The 23995-nt window shown below is 35.0% G+C and overlaps 1 protein-coding gene across 7 annotated transcripts in view; it reads right to left on the minus strand.

The window, feature by feature from the left end:
* Positions 1-23995, minus strand: part of COA1 (cytochrome c oxidase assembly factor 1) — a 72725-nt gene that overhangs the window by 36431 nt on the left and 12299 nt on the right. The window contains exons 3-4 of one of the 7 annotated variants that reach the window (XM_077864143.1): positions 4139-4247; positions 2868-3009 (exon numbers count right to left, since the gene is read on the minus strand). The exons of 5 other annotated variants lie outside the window; for them this stretch is intronic. The gene's annotated coding sequence lies outside the window, so the exon portion shown is untranslated. The remainder of the gene's footprint in view (positions 1-2867; positions 3010-4138; positions 4248-23995) is intronic. One more of the 7 variants, XM_077864144.1, reaches the window with a different exon arrangement.

The following is a 23995-nucleotide window of genomic DNA, read 5'->3' on the forward strand; positions in this document are numbered from 1 at the left end:
AAGAGAAAAACTCATGGCTGGGACTATTCTGGTTTACGCTATAACCTAAGGCCAGTACACTTTGATATGAAATCTATTTTGCTACTCAACATAGGCAACATAAGATCCCTTTTAATAAATCTCCCCCAGTGAAGAGATAGTTAATATAACAGGAGTATTGCATTGGACTGCATTCTGTATGCTAGTAATGTTCTGTTTCTTGATTTGGGTGCTCATGACACAATATGTGCAGGTGCATACTCTTCAGTATTCACGTAATACTTCAATAAAAAGCTCAAACCAAAACAGAAATCAAACATTCACCAACAGAATAAACGATTCATGGGTATGAATAGGTAATCCACAGAAATTCAAAGGGCCAAAACTTTTAAAGATGCCCCACCCCTCTTGAACTCCCGAACCCTTTCCCTATGCTCTCAGAAACACATCTGTCATCCTCAATTACTCATCCTTTTCTCAGAACATTCTTGCTTGGGACACAACCCTGGCTGTACATACAGTCGCCTGGGAGTTAAAAAAATTTACTTAAGCCTGAGCTCCACCCCAAACTGTCTGAGTCAGAATCTCTGGAGGCTGGGACCAAGGAAATGGTATGTTTACAAGCCCTCCCTGGTGATTTTAATGCAGAGCCAGGATTGAAAGCCACTGCCAACTGAAACCTGGCTCTCCCTACAACCTTCTTCAGTCCTATCTTCATTCTGATACTCCTCTTTCCATTAGGCCTAGAGACAGGATGGATGTTCTTTTTTCTTGTTGCTACTTCCAAACTACTGTCTCATCTGCCTCCCTAAAATTCTAACTTTCAATCCCGAGTTATCAGACCAAATTATCACTACTATCCCTAATGCTTATCCACATGACACCCCTAACATCATTCCTTAAATATTTTAGTTCCTGGCCATGACTCTCTCTAACACTGTTCTTATCAAAATGCATGATGATCTATGAAGTCAAAAAAATACCTAGACATAAATGAAAATAGAAAAACAGCATATTAAAATTTATGGGATGAAGGATGCCTGGATGGCTCAGTCCATTAAGTGTCTGATTCCTGGTTTCAGCTCAAGTCATGATCTCAAGATCCTAGGATGGAGCCCCATGTTGGACTCTCTGTTCAGCGGGGAATCTGCTGGTCTCCCTCTCTTTCTGTCCTACCCTCTGCTCATGCTCTCTAAAATAAGTAAATCTTATAAAATAAAATAAAATGTATGGGAAGCAGTAAAAGCTGTTCTAAGAGGCTTATTCATAGCAATAAATATTTACCTCAAGAAAAAAGAAAAATTCCAAATAAACAAGAAAAGATTACACCTCAAAGAACTAGGAAAAGAAGAACAAATGAAACTCAGAGTTAGTAGGAAGAAGGAAATGACAAAGATCCAAGCAGAAATAAATGAAATCGAGATTAAAAAGAATATGGAAAAGACCAAGGAACTAAGACGTGATTCTTTGAAAAGATCAACGAAGTTGACAAACCTTTAGCTAGACTCACCAAGAATAAAAATGAGAGGACTCACATAAATGAGAAATGAAAAAGACATTACAACTGATGCCACAAAAATAACAAAGAACCATAAGTGACTGCTATGCACAATTATATGCCAACAAATTGGACAATCTAGAAGAAATGGATTAATTCCTAGAAATAAAATGCATGATGATTTAAAAATCCACATACATGAATGATCTTTAACATCCTCCTCTTCTCTCAAGGTCCAGTCCTTCACTTGATTTCAGCTACTTGTTCTCAGTCTTACTCTAGAACTTCTCACCAATAACTTGACCCCCTGGATAATCTCAATTTCTAGCTTCCTACAACCCAGCCAGCCTCTAACTCTTCAACTCACCTCTTCAAGAATCTTCAGTATTTTTAAATCTCAGCTCTATAATCTATTGATCCTATAACCTTTGCAGTGTTCTTCATCCAACTTAGAGTCTATGATCCATTACAATAATCTCCCACCTTTGAATACACCCTCAACTATCTTGCCCCTCTTCCTCTATCATGATCATCAGGCAAATCCCAATCCTAGATACGTCTTAGTCTCCACATTATCAGCACAGATGGTATGGCCTTGTCATCACAGACCAGTTCTCTAGTCTCCTAAATGATTAGGTCATATATTTTCCTATATTTTACTTCTGTATCTCCTTCCCTCTCCTTGGGCTTAGCAGATGATCTTGCTTCCCAATTGACTGAGAAAAGAAAAGTAATCAGAATCTGTTTATCTACATTTGTGCCAAAGTACTCTTGCCTTCCCTTTGCTATTATGGATGGTCTGTGTTCCTATTAAGACCAATCCCTCCATTGTATCCCTCCATCTCCTTTCATCTACTCAACCTCATTCCAGCAATTCACCTTTTCCCTCATGCATCATCAATTTCCCCAACTTTACTATACTATTCATATCAGCATCAAACACACTATAATAGCTCCTATCTTTGAAAAAATTCTCTTAATCCTGTATCTTCTTCCAGCAGTGGTCTCATTTTCCTATTCCCTTTAGGGAAGAAATTCCTCAAAAGAGATATCTGTTTTTGTTATCTTCCATTCCTATCCTCCCATTCACTCTAGAGAGCACTCCATCCTAGCCTTTATCTCCTCACTACTCCACAGGGACGGCGCCTATGAAAGTCATTCAAGACTTCCATATTGTTTCAACTAAAAGTCAATTCTCAGCACTCATCTTACTTGATCTGAGCATATTCAATACTGCCGACCAATCCTCCTTTGAAACAGTTTCTACACTAGGCTTCCAGTACACTATTCACTCGTGGTTCTCCTCCTCCTTGCTGAGCACTCTTTTTAAGTCTCTCTTACTGGTAAACCTTATCCTCTTCTCTCTTACTGGTAAACCTTATCCTCTCACCTGTAAATGCTGGACTGGCCCAGGGATCTTCGTGGACTTCTTTGTTATCTCTGCTCTCATTTCTTCATCCAATCTCATGGCTTTAAACCACTCCTCTATGCTGACATTCAGACTTCTTTATATTCCAGACTCTTGGATCTACCTGCATATGGAACATCTTAGCCTGAATGCTACGGAAACATCTATAACTTGATCAAAATCAAATTCCTGATTTTTCTCTCCTCCCTGCTCCCACAGATCCCTTTCAATGAACGGTAACTCCAGTCTTCCAGTAGTCCAGGCCAAAATCTTTGTACTTTTTCTCTCACATTCCATATCTAACACATCAGCGTGCCTTGTTAAGTCTACTTTCAAAATATATCTAGACCGTGAACACTCTTCACCACCTTCATCTTCACCCTGGACTAAGTCACCATCTGTTGTGCCCAAGATTGCGAATCCAAGAAACCACCGAGGAGCCGACACCGATGCAAGCGCATGAGGGTTTATTTGCAAGCTCAAGGTTGCGTCCAAGTATACCCGACACAGAGGAGCAGGAAATGTAGAGGCCGAGAAAAATCATGGCCATTCCACCTCAAGTTTAGCATTAGCACAAGTACAACTATCTTAGGCCCCTGTGATTAAGAGCTGAACTTAATAGGAAAAACTGCAGAATGTCCTCAATGTCCTCAGCAGGTAATCCCATATCAGAAAGACAACAGAGCTCGGAATTGCCCTCGGCAGAGAATCCCATATCAGGAAGACAACAGAGCCCACACCTGTGGTAGAAAGTCCCGTATTAGAATGAGAACAGAGCTCGATGCCCTTGAAAGCCCCATATCAAAATGTAAACAGAACTTCAGAAATTCTTCCATCCCTTCTGAAAACCCCCTAGACCAGCCTATAAAAAACCCACCCGTAACCCACTTCAGGGTCCAAGTTCCTGCTCCGCTGCGTCGGGTACACTTGGACCCAAGCTCGAGCTTGTAAATAAACCCTTGTGCACTTGCATCGGTGTCAGCTCTTCGGTGGTTTCTCGGATTCGCAATCTTGGGCACAACACATCATCTTTTGCCTAAATTATAACAGCCTCCTAATTAGTCTTCTGTTTCCTCCTTTAGCCTCTCTTACACTGTCCTCTTAACACAGCAACTACAGCAATCCTTTTAAAACCTAAATAAGATTATATCACTCCTCTGTTAAAAACCTTCACATTTCAGGTAGTAATCACACTCAAGGTAAAAGACCAAGTCTTTACAATAGCCTATGAAGCTCCCTATTAATTCTCTTACCTCATCTCCTTTTACCCCCTTACTTCCAGCTGCCCTGGCTTCCTTGCAGTTTGTGACATGCTACGCATCAAGGTCTTCTCATGTTTTTCCTTCTGCCTGGAATTTAAGTCTGATAAAACCAAGAATGATGAGAAAATGATAAGAATATGGAACAAAAACTTTTATATGCCAATGGTGGGAATATAAATTAATGGGAGTAATTTACAGAACAATTTGGCGGTATCTAGTAAAGCTGAAGATGCATATACCCTTCAATTCAGCAACTGCACATCTGTGTGTGTGTGTGTGTGTGTGTGTGTGTGTGTATAGTCTAGGATATATGTTCTAGGGCCTAGAACAATTCTCTTACAAATACACATGGAGAACCCCTACAAGAATACCCACTGCCACATTGTTTGTAAAAGTAAAACAATCAGAAATCTAAATATCTACCAATGGGAAAAGTAAAACAATCAGAAATCTAAATATCTACCAATGGGAAATGTGTAAATTATAATAGATACATAATGGAATACTAATTAACAGCTAAAATGAATGACCAACCTACAATCAACATGCTCGTAGTTAAAAATCACAATGGTAACCTAATGAAAAGCAAGTTGCAGAAAGATAAATACTTCAGTATGATCTTATGAATATATATTATTGAAAATGTGGAAAATGAAGCATTATCTTAGAAAAACTGGCTTTTGCAAGGTCAAAAAAAAGTTAGAGAGTCACATACAATATGATAAAGGAATGTTTAGCCTGCAGATAAATCACAGGCTAGATTACTTTCAGTGACTCAAAACAACCCACTTGCGCATAAGCAAGATTGTTTTTAAAAATCTCAAACATGAAACCTGAGACACAATCCACAAATGCAGAGGCATAAACCCAGCTGACTGGTATAAATGACAAACCTCTTAATGCTGTGGTTTCCTTACTCTGATACAGTGTAAAGATACTGAATACCTGTCACTCACTAATATTTATACAGAAACAGAGTATATCAGGAAAAAAGCAATGCAAAACCTGCTATATAACCACAGTGACGGTTAAACAAGTTGATGCAGGAGATAGCCATGAGCCAAAAATGATGATAGCTAAATGGCAGGAGAATAATTCCATTATGCTAATTATTTGTATGAATTGTGTTAGTTATTGTGAGGTATGAATCAGCAGTAGTGTGTCATACTTGCACATGATCTTGGGTACCTAGTTTCCAAGGACATTAATCGAAGCTTCAACATACTTTAAAGGCCCATTACTAGTTGTTACTGATTAAACTTTACTATTAGATATGGCTAGGAAGGCACACCAAGCATAAAGCTTCTATCACACACATAATCCATCTACAAAAGGGCTGATATATCCATCCTGAAAAAGCATCTGCATATTTGAAAGCCACAGCCCTCACCACCACCACTTCATATTAGCATAAACAGCTTTGCAATTGTCAACCAGAAAGTTTCAAATTCCCCAGGGCTTTATTTTAGCACTGCATAGGCATTCCAGGGCTTGGGAAAAGTCAGAATGGGGTGGGTTAGGGAAGCTATAATTATATCTTGACTGCCTTCATCAAATTATAGGAGTGGGAGGTAAAGACATTCTAATCGAGACGCTTGTGAAAGAACACACCCTTAAAGTTGAATCCAGTATTCTGATAAAATAGGATCAAATGTGGAAAAAAGCGATATACCCATCACTTGGTAAATTTTATAGGAACCACAACAATGAGGAGTGCTTATTTCATATGTTTGTAAGAAGAGAAATACATGCTTTTAGCTGTAACCAAGGCAGTTATTATGATTTAATTAAAAGTTCTTATTCACTTTATTAATTACAGAGTTAATTATATCTGTTTAAAATGAGCCATGGATTTGCAGAATCAACCTATTATTTGTTAAAAAAAAAAAAAAGTGAAGAGTTTTTTCTAAGTACTAATCAGCATGGGTGTGTTTTATGTTTGCTCTAATACAGTTTCCAACCTTGAAAGACTGCCTAGACTTCCACTTGACTCTTTTTACCACAGGCAGTACCACTATCACATAGCCACAAAAAGGAAATGTTAAACAATTCTGTTAGGAAATGTTTTAACTGATTCAATATGCCCTAGAAGCTTATTTAATATCTTACAAATAACACCACATATATTTATAATGTTCTTAACATCCCAACACGTAATTAGCATATCATAGACATTATCATTTCAGAATGAGAGCTATCTTGGAAGGTATAGCCAGAGGCATTTGAGGAATATGTTGAAGGAAAAATTAGGCAAGAAGAGGGGAATTCATGGGATCAGAGTCAGCCTAACTTATCAATATACAACTTTCAGGGCCTGGGACTATTTGGAGTACATTTTCAGTCTATTCTTTTGATTCTTCACCTGGGAGATCTATGTTAAGTATATAAGTATATTTAAATATCTATATATGTATATATACATATTTAATATCTCTTTGTAAGCATGTAAAGGACAAGGAAAGACTTAATTTCTGTTTCTTTAGTGTCCCTCATGAAATAAAAATCAAGACTGTGCCCGCAAATCCAGGATGTCCTGTGATTTTGATGAACCTTATTCAAAGCAGGATCTAAATATTTAGCATCATTTGGGGGCAAATTTATTCTTTAAATTGGAGAATAAAGTATGGATCACAAAGAAGTAATGTAAAACATCAAATCAGTAATAATATTCCAACATCACTACAAATTAAAGCTTTTGATAATTGTTGAATTTGGGTCATAAACACATGGGTATCTGTTATCCTATGCTCTCCAATTTTGTGTAAGTATGAAATTTCCCAAATAAAGAATGAAAAAAAGCAAACCTCTGGAAGTAACCAGAGCTGAGAAAAATTCTTAGACCCACATTCTATCAAATTTTGGTCTCAATTCTGGTAATATCACAGCGGGCACAGAAGCACTGATCAGCTTTCTAAAAATGTAGGAACATCCTTATACATACACACACACACACACATATATACATACACACACGTATACATATACATATATATACACATATATATCAACTTAAACATATATATCTTAAACTTAAGTTTATACTTTAATATTCAAACTTACATTGACTTGCTGCATTTTATCACAATAATTCAGTTTTCAAAAATGAGATGGAAATAATCTTTAGTTTACAAACGTAGTGAGTTGAGAAAAACGAAGCTGTAGCAATACTGGCCTCTGCACCCAGAAAATAGACCTTCCTACTAGATGCTCTATAAAAAAGTAAAGTATTCTCAGGCCATCAGAGGCTTAAAAGGGTCCCTTGCCTCACAGAAATCATAATATGGACTAAAATATGTCATTTTATAAACAGCAGTAATGGGTTTACAGTGACATATACTGTCTACCGTATCTGTTTTCATTCCTACAAAAGAAAGCTACAAAGAAAACCAAAAAGTTTACTAGACTTAAATCAATTATATTACTTTGAAGTATCTTTTTCATTTAAAAAAACACTTCTTTACCACTAACTTACTTTTAAAGAATAGAGTATAAAAGCTCTTTTGGTAACAAATAAAAGTTGAGAAAAAATTCAGCTTTTTTATCTTTTACTTGAAAGAAAATCTTTTGTATAAATGTGTAGAGTATGTCAATTCAAAAGTTAAAAAGGTATGCACTAATATTAGAATCTTCAGCGATTTTCCTTTCTGGTCTATGCCTTGAATCTGTTTAAATTCTGGTCTTGGCCTTTCATTTACCCTATGAGCCTTCTTAATTATTCAGAGGTTTATGCATGGCCAAGAAAGAATGTCACTTGTATTTAGTGAAGAAAATACAGAGAAATTTTACTTATTTTAAAAAGTGTATGTGTGTGCGCGCGCGCGCACATGTGTGGAGGTAGGACTCAATAAGGATGACTTCAATCACCTTTTCATCACAACCAGGAATATTACTGAATCAAGTGTGATATAAATGATAACCATAAAAATCAACAATGTTCTTACAAGTAAGAACAATTAGATAATATAAACTTCAAAAACAATATTCCAATTGCAATTAGAATATATATATATTAAAATTTTTTTAATTTAACACAGAATATATGTAACTTTCATAAAACCACAAACCTCCTGAGTTAAAATAAGGCTTAAAACAATAGAAAAATATACCCTCAAAAAAGTGACAGCTTTATTTACAATTAAGACTTTTCTTTGATGAAAATTAAAAGAAACAACAAATGTGGCATAAAAGTGTTTCATTACACTTCCATCAAACTTAAAAAAATTATACTGTTCGTGGATCACACAAAGTTGGAGCATCTGAATTTTCAAGGGCAAAGTCACTTTGTGTATGCGCAATGGCTAACACTGTTCGTATCTAATCTTTAAAGAGTTTAAATTTTTAAGTATAATATCAAGCCCAAAAGCAATCAGTAACCAAAGGACACAGGCAAGCATTCACAAATTAGATTGAGAGGTCAGAAGGAAAATCTCACACTGAATATCTGCTGGGTATTGTAAAGCTGGGTAGTTCTTTCCTTATTTTTCTATTGAAGTTTAACACTCAAAGAAAAGAACACAAAACATAAATATTCAGCTTAATAAGTTATAACAAAGCAAGAATCTATGTAGCCACCATGAAAAGCTAGAAATAAAGCACTGCCAGTACCCCAGCAGATATTTCTCATTTCTGCCTGATTATTAAACCCTTCCTCCTCTCCAAGGGTAACTACCATGACCTCTAAACACTGAGATCATACAGTACACATTCTTTTGCATGTGGGTTTTTGCTCAACCTTATGTTTTCTAAATAAATACATTTTGTTGGATGAACTGAGTTTGTTCATTTTTACTACAGTACAATTATCCAAGGTAGGAACATATAATGACTTACTACCTACTATAATATTGATGCACATCCCATGCCCTAACATGTAGCTAGACCAAATTATGCTGCCATAAACATTCATATATATATATATATATATACCACTTGGTTATACACATGTATGGTATTTCTCTAGGGGACTGAATTGCAGGGTCACAGAGTATGTATATATTCAGCTTCTACACTGCCAGTTTACCAAAATGGTACACCAATAGATATCTTACCAACAGTGTATAAGAATTTCATGCTCCATACTCCCACAAACTATTATTATTCTTTTAAATTTTACTCTTCTGGTAAGTGTGTAGTAGTTGTATGCCATTATGGTTTTAATTTTTATCCCTCTAATGACTTGTGGTTTCAATCAACTTTTCTTATTTTTACTGGACATTTGGACATCCTTTTGGTGAAGTACCTGTTCAAGTCTTTCACTCATTTTTCTATTAGGCTGTCTTTTTCTCACCAATCTGTCGTCTTACTTATATCCTATTTTTGAGCTCCTTGTCAGAGAGTTACAAATATCTTCTACTTTATAGAAGTAGCTTGCCTTTTACTTGCTTAAGGTGATTTTGGATAAACAGAAATTCTTCAGTTTGATAAAATCCAATTTATTATTTTTTCCTTTAGGGTTAAAATCCTTTTTGTGTCCTGTTTAAAAAAACTTTTTATATTCTTAGGTCACATAAATACTTTCCTATATTGTCTCCTATAATATTTATTGTTTTGCCTTTCACAAGTAGATCCACAATCCCCTGGGAATTTATTTTAGGTGTGATATGATATACTTGATTCACTTTGCTCCATATAAATATGCATGATGCTCTAATATCATTTACTGAAACACCACTGTTCCCACTGTTCTGCATGTCAGCTTTCCCATATATCAAATGTCTATATATACACGTTTGTTTCTATAGTCCTTATTTTGTTCTGCTGATCTATTGAGCCAAGAATATTGTCTTTATTAATCTAACTTCATTAAAATCTTGAAATCTAATAAAATAAGCTATTCCACTTTGTTCTTGAAGAATGCCTTGACTCTTTTTACTCTTTTGCGTTTTCATATAAATTTATTTCAATGATTGTGACAACCCTGTGTACACCTAAGTCTTATTAGCCTACTTAAAAAATATGGTACAGCAAGCCTAGGAGAATTATATAACTTGTCTGAGGCCATAAAACTGCAAAGTCTAAAATGTGAACCCTGGAGTGTCTTTGTGCAAAGTGTACACTTTACAATACAATATCCTATATGCCTATAAACTCACATAGAAATGTTAAGCCTAAAAATAAAAATATATACAAATAAAAATAACAATAAAATATTATTTTAATACCTATTCAACTTATTATGGGTAATGTTAAGATAATGATTTCTGTCAATGATGGCAATTTTATGAAGATTGGTACTAATAGTACCAATTTTGCCAGTAGAAGTGAAAATTACTACAATCCTTTTAGAGCTCTAGAAAACCCGTAATGTTTACTACTAATAAAGGTGTAAGAGAATATGGTGTCCTGAAGGACTTAATTATTACCTGCTAATGTTCAACTGTTATAAAATGTGGGTTATGTCTAACTCCCATTCGAAGACCTATTAAGATGAAATAGATCTCTGGCAGGTAAAGGAAAGAAAAGATTTGTGGATGATTCTTAGATACAGTCTGGCTTGAACAAAGCACACTCACAGAACTTATATACTATGAACTAATATTTCTTTAGAAACTAGGCAGTGTGGTACGTACTTGACATCAATGGTCTCATTTCATCTTTCCAACTCTAATAGATATCACTGATGTCTCAAATTAAATATGGGAAAGAAAGTATTAGATATCAGATCTTAACTAAAACCTTCACCTGCTAAGCTTTTTCTATCACTGCAAACTGCTAATATCCATGTGATATTTGTTTCACAACTGAGCTGAAAAACCAGATTTTCCACTTGGGAATACATAAGTAATACTAAAACAACAGCCAGGCAGCCATCAGGATTTCCCTGTAAATAAATATACCAGGTCAGCCGGGAGACTTTTGACATTACTGCCCCTAGCAAAGTAACCTTTGAAAACAATACTAGATTTGTTTGTTTGGTTTTCTTTTTTTCTTTCCTTCCGGGTTGTTTTTTGTTTTTGTTTTTGTTTTTTTGGTGGTTTTTTTTTTTTTTTTTTTTGCCTTTTTTTTCCCCTTGAATTTTGGCACCTTAAGATTTAAGAAATGAAAGATGTTTAGATTTTTAACACATGAAGAAGACCATGTAAGATCTCACTCTATGCTTTTTACAATTCAACTTCAGTGACAGCAGAAACCCTGGAATTTGGTTTTTAACATAAATAGACAAATTAAAACTAAGTATTACAGGATCATATAAAGATTAAGGGGTCACTATGATCCACAGTGATGTAACTGAGCAGAAGAGAACAATTTTCTTATACACATGAGACCACAGGAACTACATTCAGGAAAGACACAGATCAACCTCATTCTGAACTCTTTAGGCCACATCAGTAATACAAGGCAATACATTTAAGATGGACAACAGATGAACCAGACTAATGATTTTTACCCATGAGTACAATTTTATCACGAATTCCTGGAAATTATAAATCAAATGGGTTGAAGGCAGGACCTAAGACTCTACTTTTTTTAAAGTTTCTACAAATAGCTAGAAACCAATTTTAAAACTGGTGATAAGTATACACCTATCAATAATTACTTTAAATGTAAATGGATTCAATCCTCCATTAAGAGACACAGAGTGGTTAAATAGATTAAAAGAAAAACAAGGCCGATGTATATGCTATCTATAATAAATTCATTTCAGATATAAGGACATACATAGACTGAAAGAGAAGAGCTGGGAAAAAAATATTTCATGCAAATAGGAACCAAAAGAAATTTCATGTAAATATACCCCAAAATAAATCAGACAAAACAGATGTTAAGACAAAGCCCATAATAACAGACAAGGCCATTATGTAATGACAAAGGGGTTAATCTAACAAAAGAAATGATATTTGTTAAACATATGTACACACAATATAGGAGAACCCAAATATATAAAGAAAATATCAACAGACCTAAGGAAGAAATAGACAATACAGTAATAGTAGGAACTTTAATACCTCACTTTCACAAATGGATAGATAATCAAAAGAGAAAATCACACAGTATTGGAAGCACTAGCCAGAGCAATTAGGCAATAGAAAAAAATAAAAGGCATCCAAATTGGAAAGGAAGAACTAAAATTGTCACTAATTGGCATGATACTTGGCATGATATAAAGAAAACTCTAAAGACTTCACCAAAAAAATTGCTAGAGCAAATAAATTCAGTAAAGCTGCAGAATACAAAATCCATACACAAAAATCTGTTGCATATCTATACACTAATATGAAACTACTAGGAAAAGAAAATAAGAAAACAATCCCATTTACAATTCCAAAAATAAGAATAAAATAATTAGGAGTGTATTTAACCATGCAGGGAATAAACTTGTAAACAGAAAACTCTAAGAGATTGATGAGACAAAGTGAAGATGACACAAATAAATGGAAAGTTGTTCCATGCTCTGGATTGAAAGAATATTGTTAAAATGTTCATACTCCCAAAGCAATCTACTAATTCAACGCAATCCCTATCAAAATGCTAATGGTATTTTCACAGAAAGTAAATAATCTTAAGATTTATATGGAAATGTAAAAGATTGAACAGTCAACACAATCTTGAAAAAACAAAGTGGAGGTATCACAATTCCAGACTTGAAGTTATATTACGAAATTGTAGTAACAGTATAGTATTGGCACAGGAACAGACACATAGATAAAAAAAACAGAACAGAAAACCCAGAAATAAGCCCACGATTATACATTCAATTAATTTTTGACAAAGGAGGCAAGAATACACAATCGGAAAAAGATAAATCATGTTGGGAAAACTGGACAGCTACATGCAAAAGAATGAAACTGGACCACTTCCTTACACCCTACACAAAAATAAATTCGAAACGTGAGACTTGAAACCATAAAAGTCTTAGTAAAAAAGCACAGGGATTAATTTCTCTGACATCAGCTATAAGAACATTTTGCTAGGTATGTCTTCTGATACAAGGGAAACAAAAGTAAAAATAAATTTTGGGGACTACATCAAAATAAAAAGCTTCTGAGCGGCAAAGGAAACAGTCAACGGAACTAAAAGATAATCTATCGAATGATAGATTAAAATAAAATAAAAAATTGAATGATATTTGCAAATCATATGTCTGAAAAAGGATTAGTATTCAAAGTACATAAAGAACTTATACAACTAAACACCCAAAAAACATATAATTCAATTTAAAAAAAGATTGGGTACATGACCAGACATTTTTCCAAAGAAGATACACAGATGGCCAAGAGGTACATGAATAGATGCTCAATCTTACTAATCAAAGAAATGCAAATCAAACCACAGTGAAATTATCACCTTACCCTTTCAGATTGGCAATTTTCTAAAAGACAAAAATAACAGGTGCTAGTGAAAATATGGAGAAAGAAGAACCCTCATACACTGTTGGGAATGTAATTCATGCAGCCATTATAGAAAACAGTATGGTGGTTCCTCAAAAACTTAAAAATAGAACTATTACACAATCCAGCAATTCCACTTCTGGGTATTCGTCCAAAGAAAACACAACCCAGGGATGTCTGGGTGGCTCAGTGGTTGAGCATCTGCCTTCCGCTCAGGGTGTGGTCCCAGAGTCCCAGGATCAAGTCCCACATCAGGCTCCCCAAGAGGAGCCTGCTTCTCCCTCTGCCTGTGTCTCTGCCTCTCTCTCTGTGTCTCTCATGAATAAATAAATAAATTCTTAAAAAAAGAAAGAAAGAAAGAAAGAAAGAAAGAAAGAAAGAAAGAAAGAAAGAAAGAAAACACAACCCAAAGATATATAAGTATCCCTATGGTCAATAAACATTATTTGTAATTTCCAAGGTATGCAAGAAATGTAAATGCTCATCAACAGATAACTGGATAAAAAGATGGGATGGATATACATATATATATATATATATATATATATATAGAGAGAGAGAGAGAGAGAGAGAGGGGGGGGGGGGAGGAATATTCCTCAGCCATAAGAAGGGACAAAATTGTAACATTTGAAACAACATGGATGGACCTAGCAGGTATGATAATCAGTAAATAAGTCATACAAAGACAAATACTGTAGGAGTTTACACACACACACATAAAACCCACAACAAATGAAAGAACAGACTAATAGATACAGAAAACATACTGTTGGCAACCAAAGAGGCGTGGACAAAATAAATTAAGAGGATTAAAAAGTACAAACTTCTAGTTATAAAAAAAAATAAACCATGAGGATTAAAAGTACAGCATAGGTATACAGTCAATAACATCCTAATGATTTTGTATACTGACAGATGGTAACTAGATTTTTAGAGATTATTTTGTAACACATGAAGTATCAAATCACTATTATGTACACCTGAAAATAATAAGATATTGTATATCAATTATTCTTCAATTTAACAAAAAGAGGCATGCCCTTCAGCTGCTTGGGATGCCTTGCCTACAGTTCCTGCAGCTGATCAATGGGCACCCCCAGTGCTCCACATACCTCACCCATAGAAGCACACCACTGTGCAAAGCACCCTGCATTCTCCCTATGGCAGCTAAAACAAGTTTTTGCAGGTGAGCATGCCTGGAAAGCCAGTCTTGGAGAAACCACAAACTTAAACATTCAGCATCACTAGCAAAAGGGAAGCTGGTATCATCTAATCCAGCTTTGCAGGATTGAGAGAAGGCATAGAAACTTAAGAATTCTGCCACAAGAGGGAGGACGAAGTGTGGAGCAAGTGTATTCATAGAAGAGGTCTGAGAAGACTAAATCCCATACAGGACTGAAAAAGATATTTCTCTCCCAAAACCAGGAATAAAGACTGGAAGAGGTGACAGCTTCTTCATTTTTTTAAAAGATTTTTTTATTTATTTATGATAGACATACACACACAGAGAGAGAGAGAGAGAGGCAGAGACACAGGCAGAGAGAGAAGCAGGCTCCATGCCGGGAGCCCGATGCGGATAGATCCCAGGACTCCAGGATTGCGCCCTGGGCCAAAGGCAGGAACCAAACCGCTGAGCCACCCAGGGATCCCCAGCTTCTTCAAATGTAAAGACAGCAATGCAAGACATGAAGAAATATGAATATATGGAATATAAGAAATAGTGAAAGGGACCATAAGAGAAGGAGGGGAAACCAAGTGGGGAAAAATTAGAGAGGAAGACAAATCAGGAGACACTCTCAATTCTGGGAAACAAAGGATTGTGGAAGAGGAGGCGAGTGGGAGAATGGGGTAACTTGGTGATACGCATTAAGGAGTGCACATGATATGATGACCACTGGGTGTTGGCAAATTGAATTTAAATTTATAAAAGAAAAAAAGAAAAAATGTGAATATTAAGGAATATAAAAACACAAAAGAAATACAATAATTTTCCAATAACTGAACCCAAAGAAACTGAGATCAGCAACTTAACCAATAAAAATTAAATATAGTTTTTTGTTTGTTTGTTTGTTTATTTAGGATAGTCACACACAGAGAGAGAGAGAGAGGCAGAGACACAGGCAGAGGGAGAAGCAGGCTCCATGCACCGGGAGCCCGACGTGGGATTTGATCCCGGGTCTCCAGGATTGCACCCTGGGCCAAAGGCAGGCGCTAAACCGCTGCGCCACCCACGGATCCCAAATATAGTTGTTTTAAGGAAGTTCAGTGAACTACAAGAAAACACAGAAAGACAATTCAGTGGAATTAAGAAATGGGCCAAAATATTAGAACTCTATAGAAAGGTAAAAATCATAAAAAAAGAACCACACAAATTCTGGAGCTGAAGGATACAATAAATGAAATGAAAAAAAAATACAATAGAGAGTATCAACAGAAGAATGGATCAAACAGAAGAAAAAACCTGTGAAATAGAAGGCAGGGCTTTTGAAATTATCAGTAAGAGTAGAACAAATAAAAGAGTAAAAGAGAGTGAAGGCTGCCCATGTGAACTACAGAATACCATTAAGAGAAATTGTCTACATACCATTGCAGTCTCAAAAGGAAATGAGGGGGGAAAGGACAGAAAGCTTACTTAAAGGTATAACAACTGAGAATTTCTCAAATCTGAGAAAAAATTTAGACATCCAAGTTCAATCCTAAATTACCTTCTCCAAGACATATTAAAATAAATCTGTCTCAAAGGGAAAGAATTGGGAAAACCCTCAATTACAATGAAACCTCACAAGGCTATTAGCAAATTCCTCAGCAAAAATCTTACAGGCCAAGAAAGAGTAGTATGATATATTCAAAATACTAAAAGAAAAAAAAATTACAATCAAGAACATGTTACCCAACAAAGCTGTCCTTCATAAATGAAGGAAATAAAGACATTTCCAGACAAACAAAAGCTGAGTTTATCACCACCTCACCTGCCTTACAAAAAATGTTGAAAGGAGTTCTCTAAACTGAAATGAAAGGATGCTATTTAGTAAAATGAACACATGTACTGGTAAAGTAAGTATAACTCAAACTTAGAATATTCTAACACTGTAATATATGGATATAATAACCAACTAACTCCAAAATAAAGGTTAAAAGACAAAAATATAACTATAGTTACAATAATTTGTAAATTAGTTATAAATTGTGACATCAAAAGAAAAGATAAAGGGATAAAATGTAGTTTATGTATGTGTTCAAAGTTATTATCAGGGCAGCCCAGGTGGCTCAGTGGTTTAGCACCGCCTTCGGCCCAGGGTGTGATCCTGGAGACCTGGGATCGAGTCCCGCGTTGGGCTTCCTGCATGGAGCCTGCTTTTCCCTCTGCCTGTGTCTCTGCCTCTCTGTCTCTCTCTCTTTCTGTGTGTGTGTCTCTCATGAATGAATGAATGAATAAATAAATAAATAAATAAATAAATATTTAAAAACAGTTATCAGCATAAAATAGACTACTGTATCTACAAGATGTTTTATGTAAATGGCATGGTAACCAAGAAGCAAAACCTTGTAGCAGATAGACAAAAGATAAAGATAAGGAAATGAAAGTTAGAGAAAATCATCAATTCCCAAAGGAAGACAGAAGAATGAGAACATTATAAAACAGCAAGAAAATGGTAAGATCACATTAATATTCCTTACTTATTAATAATTACTTTGCCTGTACTTGGATTAAATTCTCCATCCAAAAGGCATAGCATGACAGAGCAGGTAAAAACAAGAACCAACTGTGTGATTGATATATATAAAAGGTAAACTTCAGATTTAGGTACTTACATAGGCTAAAAAAATGAAGGAATAAAAAAGATATTCTTTGCAAATAGAAACCAAGAGAGTAAGAGTAACTACATTTATTTCAGAGAAGAGAGACTGTCATTCAAAAGTTGAAGAGACAAAGGTTACATAATAATAAAGGGATCAATTCACCAGAGGGAAAAAAAATTCACCAGAAGATATATCAATCATAAGTACCCACGAATGAAGTATCTACATATACTAAGCAAATATTAACACATATGAACAGCTAAATAAATAAAAATACAACAACAGCAGAGGACTTCAATACCCCACTTTCAATAATGGATAACTTACTCAAAACACCAGTAAGGAAACCTTGGACTTGAATTATACATTAGACAAAATGAACCTCCCAGACATTTCCAGAACATTCCATTCAAAGGCATGAGAATACACATTTTTTTCAAGTACATACAAAATATACTCCAAGACAGATCATATAACTGGTCAAAAAGAAGTCTTAGAAAATTTGGGATCCCTGGGTGGCACAGCGGTTTAGCGCCTGCCTTTGGCCCAGGGCGCGATCCTGGAGACCCGGGATCGAATCCCACGTCGGGCTCCCGGTGCATGGAGCCTGCTTCTCCCTCTGCCTATGTCTCTGCCTCTCTCTCTCTCTCTCTCTCTCTCTGTGACTATCATAAATAAATTTTTAAAAAAATTAAAAAAAAAATTTAACAAGATAACAAGATTGAAGTCGCACCAAATATCTTTCCTGACCAAAATAGCATGAAACTAGAAATCAATGACAGGAGAAAAACTGGAAAATTCACCAACGTGTGGGAATTAAACAAACAACACATTCCTAAACAACCAATGAGTCACAAAAGAAGTCAAAAGGGAAATCAAAAGTATTTTGAAACAAATGAAAAAGGAAACATACCAAATTCATGAGATTTGATAAATGCAGTTATAAGATGAAGGGTTATAGCAATAAAGGCCTACCTTAACAAAAAATAAAGATCTCAAAAATAACCCAACCTTACACCTCAAGGAATTAGAAAGAGAACAAACTAAGCCTAAAGTTGGCAGCTGAAAGAAATAATAAAGGTGAGAGCAGAAATAAATAAAACTGAGACCAGAAAAACAAAGAAAGGCCAACAAAACTGAGGGTTGGTTTTGTTTTTTTGTTTTTTTTTTCTTTCATAAAATAAACAAAATCCACAATCCTTTAGCAGACTCGGGAAAAAAAGATTCAAATAAATAAAATCAGAAATTAAACAGGGGACATTAAATCTGACGCGACATAAACATAAATGATCAAAAGAAACTACTATAAAAGCAACAAAGTATACAACCAACAAATTATATGCCAACAAATTGGATACCCTAGATGAAATGGAAAAGTTCCTAGAAACATACAACCTACCAAGCCTGAAATCATGAACAAAGAGAAAATCTGAACAGACTAAAAATGAATAATTCAGAGACTGACTCACTAACCAAAAACTCCTAACAACAAGCCAGGATCAGCTGGATTCAATAGTGAATTCTGCCAAACATTTGATAAAGAATGAACATCAATCCTTCTGAAAGTCTTGCAAACAACAGGAAAGGGAACACTCACAAACTCATTTTAGGAGGCCAGCATTATCCTGATACCAAAGCCAGATAAGGACACTATAAGAAAAAGATTATGGGATGTATATGATGCAAAAATTCCCAAAATGATTACTAGTAAACCAAATCCAATAGTACATTAAAAGGTCATATACCACAATCAAGTGGGAGTTAACCCCGAGATGCAGAGATGGCTTAAGTATCTGCAAATCAATATGATTTAACAGAATGAGCATGTAAAATCACATGATCATCATAACAGATGTAGAAAAAGTATGTGACAAAAATTCCACATCCTTTAAAGATAAAAACACTCAATAAAGAGAGTGGGGAGGGAATGTACATCAATGTAATAAAGGCTATAAAAGACTATGCAGGATGCCTGGGTGGCTCAGTGGTTGAGCATCTGCCTTTGGCTCAGGTCATGATCCCAGGGTCCTGGATCAAGTCCCGCATCGGGCTCTGTGCAGGGAGCCTGCTTCTCCCTCTGCCTGTCTTTCTGCCTTTCTCTCTGTGCCTCTCATGAATAAATAAATAAAATCTTAAAAAAAAAAAAAAAAAAAAAGACTATCCAACAGCTAATAACATACTCAACAGGGAAATACTGAAAGTTTTTCCTCTAAGATCAAGAACAAGACAAATTTCATCATTTATATTCAACAGAGTACTGGAAATCCTAGCCAGAGCAATTAGGCAAGAAAAAAATAAAAGGCATCCAAGCCAGAAAAGAAGCTAATTGCTCTCCCTGCAGATGACATGATCTTATATTTATATATATATAACATATATATATAAATTTGTATATATATATATATATAAAATCCTAAAGACTGCACCAAAAGAACTGTTAAAACTAACCAACAAATTCAGTAGTTATAAGATATAAAATCAACATACAAACACCAATATCATTTCTATAAACTCACAATAAAATGTCTAAAAAAGAAATAATGAAAACAATCTCCTTTATAATAGCACCAAAAATAACAGAATACTTAGAACTACATTTAACCAGATGGCAAAAGATCTGTATTCTGAAAACTATAAGACACTAATGAAGGAAATGAAAGAAGACACAAATAAGTGGAAATATACTCTGATTTCATGAATTGAAAGATTTAATAATGTTAAAATAGCCATACTAACCAATGCCATCTATAGTTTTAATGCAATCCCTATAAAATTCCAATGGCAAAGGTGTCTGGGTGGCTCAGTCGGTTAAGTGTCTGCCTTTGGCTCAGGTCATGATCCCAGGGTCCTGAGATCAAGCCCCACTTCTGAGCAGGGAGCCTGCTTCTCTCTCTCCCTCTGCCCCTGCTCACACTCTCTCTCATTACCTCTCTCTCTCTCTCTCTCCCCCAAACATATAAAATATTTTTTAAAAATTCCAAAAAAAATTCTAAAATTCATATGGAACTACTAAAGACCCAAATAGTCAAACCAACCCTGTGAGAGAAAATCAAATCCGGAGGCATCAAATTTCCTGATTTCTAAGTATTTTACAAAGCTATAGTAATCAAAACAATATGGTACTGGCATAAAAACAGAAACACAGACCAGCAGAACAAAAGAGAGACCCCAGAAATAAATTGACACATATATGACCAACTAATAGTCTCTTTAATAAATGTTGTTGGAAATTCATATTCACATGCTAAAGAATGAAATCAGAAAATTATCTTACAAAAATTAATTCAGAAATGGAGTAAAAAATGTAGGACTGTAAGCCATATAACTCCTAGAAAAAGTTATAAGTGAAAAAGTTCCTTAATATTACTCTTAGCAATGATTTTGAAAATATGGCACCAAAAGCAACAAAGAAAAAAAATCAATAAATGGGGCTATAGCAAACTAAAAAGTTTCTGCACAGCAAACAAACACAAAACAGAATGAAAAGGCAATCTACAAAATGGGAGAAAATATTTGCCAATGACATATCTGATAAAAATTAATATCCAAAATATATAAGAAATTCATACAACTCAACAGCAAAAAGCAAGTAATCTGATTAAAACCTGGGCAGAGGACCTGGACAGACATTTTTCCAAAGAAAACATATAAATGGCTAACTGGTACATGAAAAGATACTCAACATCATTAATCATCAAAGAAATGGAAATCAAAACCACAATGAAATATAAGCTCACATCTGTTATATTAGCTATTACCAAAAATAAAAAGCAACCAACTGATGTGGAGAAAGTGGACCCTTGTTTACTTTTGGTGGAAATATAAATTGGTACAGAACTATGGAAAAAAATATGGAGATTCCTCAGAAACTTAGAAATAGGATTACCATATGATACAGCAATCTTACTTCTGGGTATATATCCAAAGGAAATAAAATCACTATGTCAAAGAGATATCCACACTCTTATGTTCATTACAGTATTATTCACAATAGCCAAGACATGGAAACAACCTATGTGTCTATCAATAAATGAATGGATAAGGAAACTTTGACATATGTGTATATGTATATATGTATATATATACACACACCTTTTATACATATATATGGCACATACATGTGACATGTTTGGGTTATACATGTGAAATATATGTGGTTACGTATATTACACATATGTATTCCTAAAATATATATGTTACATACATACCATTTCCATATGGTATATATGTGTGAAAAACGATATATGTTTTATGTATTTATGATATATCACATATGTATATGTCATATATACATACCAAACTCTCAATGGACCTTGAGAGTTCTTCTGTGTGAAAAATTAAATGGAGTTACTAATATATTTTGGTAAACCAATAAGGAAGTAGCATCCAGGTAAGAGACAATAGTAGTTTGGAGTAGGATGATAGAAATAGATAGGACTACATTTGAGAAATTCTACCTAAAAGGAATCAAAAGAATATTGAGAGGTCTTAAAGATGATCCCAGATATCTTGTGTGAGCATTTGGATAAATGATGGTCTCAGTCTCCAGGGAAGTATATACTGCCAGATATAAGTTGCCAGAAGAGTAAGGAAAGAAGGAATCCCCTTTTGGGTGGGTAAGGTTTGAAAACCTATTGAGTCATCTAAGCATGAATGTCTGTCTCACAAGCTCCACTTCTTCATTTCTAACTGAGAATCTCCATTAAAGCTTCAAACTCAGGATGCTGGCAAAAAATCTCTAATTTTCTTCTGTATCTGCTCCATTTGTTGATTAATTAACACCACCAACTATGAGGGATGTTATGAATGGGGTTCCTACATGTGATTGAGAAGACTAGAATACAAAACATCTGAAGTCCCATTGGATAAGAACCTATAATACAGATTCGTTCATAAGACTGCAGTTATTTTTGCCACAAAAGTCTAATGTTAAAGAAAAAGTTAACTTACAACTTTGCAAACATTGTATGCCATTTGAAAATAAATATAAAAGCACTGAGGAATACTCTTATCTATTACTTTGCTGGGGATATTACAAGAATAAACTGTTTTAGAATAGATCCAAAATAAAGATTTTGGGGGTTAAATGCTAATAATGTTTAATTGTTTTCCTACTTCCAAATTCATTCTATAAGGCCAGCATTACCCTGATACCAAAACCAGATAAAGAATCCACTAAAAAAAAGAAAACTACAGGCCAATATCCTTGATAAACTTAGATGCAAAAATTCTAAATAAAATACTAGCAAAATGAATTCAAAATTACATTGAAAGGTATCATTCGTGCACCACAATCAAGTGGTATTTATTTCTGCATGGTAAAAATGATTCAATATACAGAAATTAATAAATGTGATATATCACACATCAATAAGAGAAAAGATAATAATATGTTCATTTCTAATAGACCCAGAAAAGGCATTTGATAAAAAACAGCATCCATTCATGATAAAAACCCTCAACAAAATAGGTTTAGAGGGAACATACCTCAATATAATAAAAGTCATATATGAAAAACCTACAGCAAACACCATTCTTAATAGGGAATAACTAAGAGCTTTCCTCTAAGTTCAGGAACAAGATAAGGATATCTAATCTCACCACTTTTATTCAACATGGTATTGAAAGTCCTTGCCACAGCAATCAAAACACAAAAAGAAATGAAAGGAATTTCTTTCATTTCAAATCAGTATGTCAAATTTCCACTCTTTGTAGATGACATGACACTATACAGAGAAAAGCCTAAAGACTACCAAAACAGTGCTAGAACATAGGGATGCCTGGGTGGCTCAGTGGTGATTGGCTCAGCGCTTGATCCTGGGGTCCCCGAATCGAGTCCCACATCAGGCTCCCCACAGGGAGCCTGCTTCTCCCTCTGCCTGTGTCTCTGCCTTTCTCTCTGTGTCTCTCATAAATAAATAAATGAAACCTTTAAAAAATGTGCTAGAACATAAACTCAGTAAAGCTGCAGGATATTAAAACAATGTACAGAAACCTGTTATACTTCTGTAGGCCAATAAAGAAGCAGCAAGAAGAGAAACTAAGAAAACAACCTTATTTATAATTGCATCAAAAATAGTAAATACCTAAGAATAAACCTAACCAAGAGATAAAACACCTGTAGTCTAGATATGTATCCTGAGGCAAGGGAAACAAACAAAAATAAACTTTTGGAACTATATCAAATTTTTTTTTTAAAGTAAAAAAAATGCTCCATGCTCCCCTGCATGGAACCTGATGTGGGACTCAATCCCAGGTCTCCAGGATTAGGCCCTGGGCTGAAGGCGGCGCTAAACCACTGAGCCACCCAGGCTGCCCAAAACTATATCAAATTAAAAAGCTTCTGCACAGTGAAGGAAACAATCAACAGAACTAAAAGGTGACCTCCAGATGGGAGAAGATATTTGCAAATGACATATCCAATAAAGCGTTAGTATCCAAAACTTATAAAGAACTTACATAAAATACAACATCCAAAAAACAAATAATCCAATTAAATGTACAGAAGACATCAACATACATTTCTCTGAAGAAGATATCCAGATGGCCAACAGACACAAGAAAAGGTGTTCAACATCACTCACCATCAGGGAAATACAAACCAAAACTATAATGAGACATCACCTCACAGCAATCAGCAATTATGTGAAGAAAAGGGAACCCTCTTGCACTGTTAGTGGGAATGCACACTGGTGCAGCCATTCTGGAAAACCATATG

This window comes from Canis aureus, chromosome 21 (assembly GCF_053574225.1).
Source record: "Canis aureus isolate CA01 chromosome 21, VMU_Caureus_v.1.0, whole genome shotgun sequence".
NCBI classification, from domain to species: Eukaryota; Metazoa; Chordata; class Mammalia; order Carnivora; family Canidae; genus Canis; species Canis aureus.